At 41.9% G+C, this 8,675-nt stretch overlaps 1 protein-coding gene across 1 annotated transcript in view; it reads left to right on the plus strand.

The window, feature by feature from the left end:
* The window catches only part of PDLIM4 (PDZ and LIM domain 4), a 349,721-nt gene that overhangs the window by 163,902 nt on the left and 177,144 nt on the right, over window positions 1–8,675 (plus strand). The window lies entirely within an intron of this gene.

The following is an 8,675-nucleotide window of genomic DNA, read 5'->3' on the forward strand; positions in this document are numbered from 1 at the left end:
ACATGTTTCTCTTTATGTGTATTCCTTCTTATGAATTGTGTAAGTAATGAATTTTATTAATTTTCAATAAACTTGATTTTTTTATCTATCATACCTAAAAGCTCCTATTTCTCCTTGCCTATATACTTTCTACAGTGGGTAAAACGAAAAAAATCTTTTTGTGCATTTGGATGGGCTAACTATAGCCCTATTTGTGGACAATAATATGTCAATGAGGTTTTTGTGGCTACTAAAATTGATGTACGTTGGATCTATCATGGTGATGAAAAACAGTCTGTTCTTCTTGTCCGCAAAATAGCAGAAGTCTCAAAGAGGCCTCAGTAGTACCTGCTCTATATATGTGCTGCAAAGCATGACTATATCATTATAGAGGTAGTCAGGGTAAGCCCAGATTGTACGGTAGTAGCCTGGTTTTGATGCAGGTTACTGCGGACAAGTTTTTGAATATAGAGACATGCTTTGGAAGTGCGTTTTTTTTACTACATGGCCAAACCTTAATAGATTATGTTAAGCAATGTAGAACACCTGCAGTAATGACCATGCTAAACAATAAGAAATAAAATAAAAAAAGCACTACTGAAGTATGCTGTTTTTTTATGGAACCGCTACTGCACCATTGCCTTACATTGAGAGCATGTTCCAATGTGTGGAAATGCTGCCTTGTTTTCAATATGTTCTGCAGTTGTCTACAGCAATTCCTCAGTCTCGTCCATTTTTATTGCTTTTATATGGATTTTCTCTTTTGTATGTGTTTTTAGTGCAACAATTTAATTTTTTTTTTTTTTAGGACTGCTGCAATTCCATATTTAAATTCCATTTCTACAAGCCTCTTTTTTTCTGGCGACGTGTAGAAGTCTATGGGGAAAAAATGACACATTGAAGGGAACCTGTCACCCCCAAAATCGATGGTGAGCTAAGCTCACCATCATCAGGGGCTTATCTACAGCATTCTGTAATGTATCCTGAAAGAGGAGAAAAGAGGTTATATTATACTCACCCAGGGGCGGTCCCGGTCCGGTCCCTCCCATCTTCTTAAGATGACGACCTCTTCTGGTCTTCACGCCGTGGCTCCGGCGCAGGCGTACTTTGTCTGCCCTGTTGAGGGCAGAGCAAAGTACTGCAGTACGCAGGCGCCGGGCCTCTCTGACCTTTCCCGGCGCCTGCACACTGCAGTACTTTCCTCTGCCCTCAACAGGGCAGACAAAGTAAGCCTGCGCCGGAGCCGCGGCGTGAAGACCAGAAGAGGACGTCATGGAATGAAGATAGGAGGCGCCGGCCAGACCTGAGACACCCATCGGACTCGGACCGCAGCGGGACCTCCCCTGGCTGAGTATAATCTAACCTCTTTTTCTCCTCTTTCAGGTAACATCGGGGGCTTATCTGCAGCATTACAGAGTGCTGTAGATAAGCCCCTGATGACGGTGAGCTTACCTCACCATCGATTTTGGGGGTGACAGGTTCCCTTTAAGGTCATGAAGTGGCCTAGCAGCCTCCAGACCTTAATTTCATAGAAAACTTATGGAGGGAGTTGTAGTTCCAAGTTGCCAACCGACAGCCTCAAAATCTTAATGATTTAGAGATTATGTGCAAAGAGGAGTGACCAAAATTCCTCCTGACATGTGCACAAACCTCATCATCAACTACAGAAAACGTCTGACTGCTGTGCTTGCCAACAAGGGTTTTGCCACCAAGTATTAAAGGGAAGATGCCATCAAAAAATAAAAATAAATTTCCAGTGATTGAAAAAATGTAAAGAATTAATGTTTAAATTTTCTTAAAAAATAATATCATTTGTTTATAATTTAGTAAAATATGAAAAATAATTTTAAAAGGTTTGGCATTTCCACTTTTAAACACTAGGTGGAGCAGCTAATGAAATTTGACAAAAACCTAGTGTACAACTAGCTCACATTACTGCACTGCAGTAATTATGGGCGGAGTCTGCAGACATGTGTGATGTCACTCCTCTCCTCCCCTTCTGGGTGTTTGCTAAGGGATAAGAGAGGATGATATTCAGGAACCCAGTGAGCAGCCATTTTGTTGGTGACTGCAGTTATACTGACAAGTAGACAGTCACCGAGGATGGCAGGCAGCAAGGATTCTGGGAGATATGTGGTGGAGGGAGCAGGGTGACAGCAGCACAGAGTATTTCAGGAGAGCAGTGTGCTGGTCTATGGGGGGCACCATGTTCAGGGATTGTACATAGAGCGCTGTCTTTTATACACATGGATGGACCGTCTGCTTGTCTGCTCCACAGAAATCCAGGAAACATTTCTGTGGATTGATGGCCTGTTCTGATCCAGACTTTACATGCAAAGACCCCATTCCCGTCCTCAGATCCTGTCTTCTCCATCCTGTCCTGGCGATGTGTGAAAGCAAGGTGACAGGCGAAGTACGGGGTGACGCTGGGAAGGAAATGTAGGCATATAGTAATGATAAAAATGAGACCCCTCTCTTCAGCTGCCTCACCAGCCCTCCCCTGACTGCACCTAACAGGAGGTCATGCTGCCCCCTCTATTACCCCAGACCCGCGTGCAGGTGCTCAACCAGAACAACCCTAGAATGGGTCCGCATTCTGAAGATAATACTGCCATAGGGTATGTGTCCACGTTCAGGATTGTATCAGGATTTGGTCAGGATTTTTCATCAGTATTTGTAAGCCAAAACCAGGAGTGGGTGATAAATGCAAAAGTGGAGCATATGTTTCTATTATACTTTTCCTCTAATTGTTCCACTCCTGGTTTTGGCTTACAAATACAGATGAAAAATCCTGACCAAATCCTGATGCAATCCTGAATGTGGACACATACCCATAGTGTTCTCACATAATACTGTGCTATAGTTCTCACATAATACCATCATATAGATTGCAAATAACAACGCCATAGTGTTCTCACATAATACCACCATATAGAGCACACATAATACCACCATATAGATCTCACATAATACCGCCAGTGTTCTCACATAATACCGCCATATAGAGCACACATAATACCGCCATATAGAGCACACATAATACCGCCATATAGAGCACACATAATACCGCCATATAGATCTCACATAATACCGCCAGTGTTCTCACATAATACCGCCATACAGAGCACACATAATACCGCCATACAGAGCACACATAATACTGCCATATAGAGCACACAATACCGCCATATCCTTCACACATAATACCGCCATATACTTCACACATAATACCGCCATATAGATCTCACATAATACCACCATTGTTCTCACATAATACCGCCATATAGATCACACATAATACTGCCATATACTTTTCACATAACGACGCCATATAGATCTCAAATAATACCGCCATATAGATCACACATAACGGGGGAGAGGAGTGCATAGGAGAGGATTAGATACACAGCTCAGCAGACAGTATCACACAGGATATGATTAGATACACAGCTCAGTCAGTATCACACAGGATAGGATTAGATGCATGGCTCAGCAGACAGTATCACACAGGAGAGGAGTAGATACACAGCTCAGCAAAGTATCACACAGGAGAGGATTAGATACACAGCTCAGCAAAGTATCACACAGGAGAGGATTAGATACACAGCTCAGCAAAGTGTCACACAAGAGAGGATTAGATACACAGCTCAGTTAGTATCACACAGGATAGGATTAGATGCATGGCTCAGCAGACAGTATCACACAGGAGATGATTAGATACACAGCTCAGCAAAGTATCACACAGGAGAGGATTAGATACACAGCTCAGTCAGTATCACACAGGACAGGATTAGATGCATGGCTCAGCAGACAGTATCACACAGGAGAGGATTAGATACATGGCTCAGCACAGTAACACACATGGGAGGAGATACACTGCTCAAAGTCAGCACCACAAAGGATAGGATTAGATTGCCTCTCCCCCTCCCCCACTGATACTTACTTCACTGCTCCGCTGCCGAGTCCTTTCTCCCTCCCGTCCTTGGTCTCCTCCTTCTCCTCCTATAACCGCAGGGCTCCTGCGATTATACTGGGAAACTGGAGCTCACAGCACACTGTGAGCTCCAGGAAGATGGCGCCGATCTCCTACCTCTGCTGTGGTGTGGACAGCTCAAGGGGCGTGGCCAGATCACAGCAGGGAGCAGCTCAATGTTAACTATACAGTCGGCAGCCGACCGCTGAGTCCTATGCCCAGGGCAGCCGTATTTGCAGAGTGTAAGTGTCGTGCAGCTACACTTACACTCCTGCAAAGCAAAATGGCGGCGCCCAGTGGCTGAAAAAAAATTAATAATAAAAAAAATGTTAAAGTTAAAAAATGGAAATTTGTATTAAAAATACAAATACTTATTTCTCACTGCAAAATGCAAATACATTTATATAATTTATACAATGTGATTTTCTGGATTTTATTTTTGATATTCTATCTTTCAATGTTAAAATTCCTACCCTTAAAATTATAGACTTCACATGTCTTTGTCAGTGGGAAAACTTACAAAATCAGCAAGGGATCAAATACTTATTTCCCCCACTGTAATGATACATCCATTGTTATGTCCAGGCTAAGGAGTATGCACTGTACCTGTGATACAGCTAGCATCTACCTTTAAAAGCGGCATTCGTCACCTGAAAATTTAATGGGTGAACTTATTTTTCCCCACTTGTTTAATGGAGGCAGTTTTCTTCACTGAACTTTACTTGTATCATTCAGTAAGCAGAAATTCTACATAGAATCATGGTTGTACGCAGTATAAGATCTTTAATCTTGGATATCCCCGAAGCTTCCCAGGAGAGAAGATCTATGTCTTACATTTCAGGTTGCAGGATATTTAGTCATAGAAATTCATGTGTTTGAGAGGTGTAAAGTAGATGCTTCTAGGTCCCCAAAGGGCTTTAATAAACATTTTCATCCTCTGTGTTCCAGCTACTCAATATTTTAAGCACACTCAGCCTGACATCCTTACCTTCTCTAGCTATATACTTTCTGGAAATGTCCTCCATCTCACCCAATTTCTCAACTCCTATCTCTCATGTTATTCTAGTAGTCAGATCTAGATTATAGAAAGTGAATATGACCTTTACGCTTTCTGCATTAAAAATATTATAGTATGGAACATGATACACATAGCCTCCTGATCTGGGAATGTCAACATCCAAGATTATTGAGAAATGGGATTCCCAAGGGTCAGTATTTGAGACTTGGGAGAAATTGTTCAAATGTTGACGACTACACACAAATCGAGAGAAATTCAGACACTCTGTTTTGGGAAAATTTTACCCTCGAAAAACACTTGGGGCTGCACATTGTGTGGTGGGCTGAAGGAGTGCATTTTCATCACATAGGGTAATACTTTTACTAGTAGATGTACAGTCCAAACTTTCAGAAATAAAGACTTTGCCAGCTAGAGGACAGTGGGTGTAATTTATCTGGCAAAAGGCAACTAAATTGGAAAAACAATAAGAGAATTCAGACGCCATATTTTGGACCATATAGGAATCATTCATAAGGGTGAGAACTACACTTTCTAGACATATGCTTGAAGCACACAGTAAAAATCTGTAGAATATTTACTCTCTGGTTAGAACGGAGGAGATTGGAAGAAAGAACTCAGATGGGTTTATCATAAGCGCTCCCTATCAGTTTGCTTGCGGATATGTTTTTGTCTGTGTATTCGGTTGAACGAGAATATCTTGGACTCAGTGGACTTCTTGATTATATCTTTGTCTTGATCTTCCTATTTGTGATATGCATTGCATTTACTTCCACCAACACCACTATGCAGCTAGGATTATGTATTTTATTTTAAATGCACTAATTTCATAATCCATTTAGATCTGTTTTGAGGCTTGGGATCCTTAATTCCCTTTGTTGCTTTTGAAAATTAGAGAAGCACTTGCACTAAGGATTGTATTCATTAACTGTGTGTATGTGTCTTCCATTCTCACATACACTGTTCCCTTGTCTGTTACATCCAATGAACACAGGGGACTAGCTTAGCTAATAAATTGAGCAGTCAGCCAGCCCCTTCACACACTGCCGGTACAATGGTCTCCCGCTTGGCACTCACTTATGTTGTGAGCCCAAGACTAATCTATTCATAAAACAGTTCTTCTCCAGTTAAAAAAAAACAATGTTCTCGTTGGCACTCTTTAGGCTATGTGCACACGTTCAGGATTTTTAGCATTTTTTTTAGTATTTTTTCAGCCGTTTTCCGCTAAAAAAAACGCTTTAAAAAAGCGCTTACATAAGCATCCCATAATTTTTAATGCATTCCGCATTTTTTGTACACATGCTGCGTTTTTTTCCACATCGGAATCCATTCTGGAAAAAAACGCAGCATGTTCATTCTTTGTGCGGAATCGTGGCGATTCCGCACACATAGGAATGCATTGATCTGCTTACTTCAAGCATGGGGCTATGCCCACCATGCGCAAAGTATGCGGTTCATGTGCGGTTGCTACCCAGGATGGAGGAGAGGAGACTCTCCTCCAGGCCCTGGGAACCATATACCTGTAAAAAAAATAAATAAATAAATAAAAAATCCAGCGTTTCCAGTAATGCCTTTCGACAATGACCTGTGATGACGTAGCTGTCTCGCGTGATGCTGCATCATCTGGGGTCAATGCCGCTAGGCATTACTGGGAACGGGAGCATTGCGAGGGACGGGAAAGCTGCGGCGGCCGTCGGAAGGTGAGAGTATCATGATTTTTTATTTTTTTTTATTATTTTTAACAACATATCTTTTTACTATTGTTGCTGCATAGACAGCATCAATAGTAAAAAGTTGGTCACACTTGTCAAACACTATGTTTGACAAGTGTGTCCAACCTGTCAATCATTTTTCCAAGCGATACTACAGATCGCTTGGAAAACGCTAGCATTCTGCAAGCTAACTATGCTTGCAAAACGCTAGTGTTTAGCGGGAACACACATGCCAATTCTGCATGCGTATTTCCCGCGGCAGGGGTTGCAGAATTGCAGCGGAAATTCCGTGGCAATTCTGCAACGTGTGCACATAGCCTAAATATGGCTTTTTTGCCTCCCCGTATATAGGGCTAGCTACCTGCATTTCATGTCGGATGTGTAATATTTAGGGAAGTCATCAACTCAGAATTTGTTTCTTTTTTGTGCAGTTTAGCATCTGGCTCCAACATTTTTATTTTGTCCTGATTCAATTCAGTTTGTCTCCCACATGTATGGAGATTTCAGCCCCTTGGCACATGAAGCATCCTTGATTTCACAATATGTGATTTTAATGTTCAGTATTATACTGACATACCGTAAGTCCAGTGAAAGCTCTGCAAGCCATGGAAACATAGCTTACTGTCAGTCAGATCACGTCAACCCAAAGGTTTAAGGTGCGAATGACGTTGCACTTGGCCTTCCATCTGGTGTTCTATCGTAATTCCCGAAAGAGAAATTCTGAAGGACACCACTGGTGGCAAAAGGAGTCTGGACTGGAGTCTACTTGAACTGCGTTACAACCATTGTATTTGGTTTTCCACTGAATCCCGTCTGAATCGCCCACAAAAAAGGGACAACTTGATGAAAAAGACAAAACGCTATAGGCCCCTTATAACGCAAGCTGAACCTGGCACTTTTCTGATGGGGACAGACTAATGAGAAGAATTAGCACTAGAACCGTACTTTGATATTTCTGTCAGCCCTCTTTACACAATATTTGTAAAGATCAATGTAAGTTAATGATCTCATAAAATTTTGTGTCATAAGTGGAATAATTTGGACATGAACCCCTAAAAGTTGTAAGATAAATTTTACACAGTTATATATTAAAATCTAAAATCTATATTAAAGGGAATCTGTCACCAGTTTTTTAGGCTACCAGGTACAAATACCATTCAATTCAGTGCCCCCTATGCACTCGGTGCATGCGCAATACAGCTTATCTGCTTTCCTCACTGTTGGGCAAGGCATACTGCGCACTCGCGAGATGCTTTTGGAATGCGCATGCGCGAAACTACGCAATTGCCGAAATTCACCGCAAGGAATGCGTAGAAGCAAGCGGGGGGGGGGGAGACGGACACTAAGCCCCGCCCATCGGACTGGACCGACCATATTATCATACAGCACGGGAGGAATAAAAAAGGTATTTATGGATCATACTTGGGGAGTCAGGGGGGATCAGAAGTACTTGTGTAATGCATAGGGGCACTGAATTGAATGGTATTTTTACCTGGTAGCTCAAAAAACTGGTGACAGATTCCCTTTAAAATCAGTTATGTTACAAATAGCTCATCTGACCACTGTTAGAGCTGGAAACCCATTTTTGTATATCCTTCCTTCAAGCATCCATGTTTATCCTGCTTATCAAAGTACTTAGCAGATCTCTTCGGTGTGTGACTATAAATGGAAACCATCAGTAACTCTGACCATTTGTTTTCTGCTTTGTAATTTCGAGGTTTGGCAGCTATGACTTCTCATAAAATCAGGGTATAACTACGGTAATTTCTTTGGCTCGGTAGCTGGAGGATCTTGCACTTCAGCAGACATTTCCCTTTAGGTTCTGCGGGAAAACCGTGCAATCAAACAGTACCACTGGCTTACGTGATACACGAATTATAGAGCAATGTGTGACAGGTCAGGCACGTCCTCCATCATGGCCTAATATATAATGTAATGCCCTGTTTTACATAGCAAGTTCAAAGTGCATAGAAAGAGAAACATTGGCACCGACTAA

The sequence above is a fragment of the Ranitomeya variabilis genome, chromosome 5, assembly GCF_051348905.1.
Source record: "Ranitomeya variabilis isolate aRanVar5 chromosome 5, aRanVar5.hap1, whole genome shotgun sequence".
In the NCBI taxonomy this organism is placed as follows: domain Eukaryota; kingdom Metazoa; phylum Chordata; class Amphibia; order Anura; family Dendrobatidae; genus Ranitomeya; species Ranitomeya variabilis.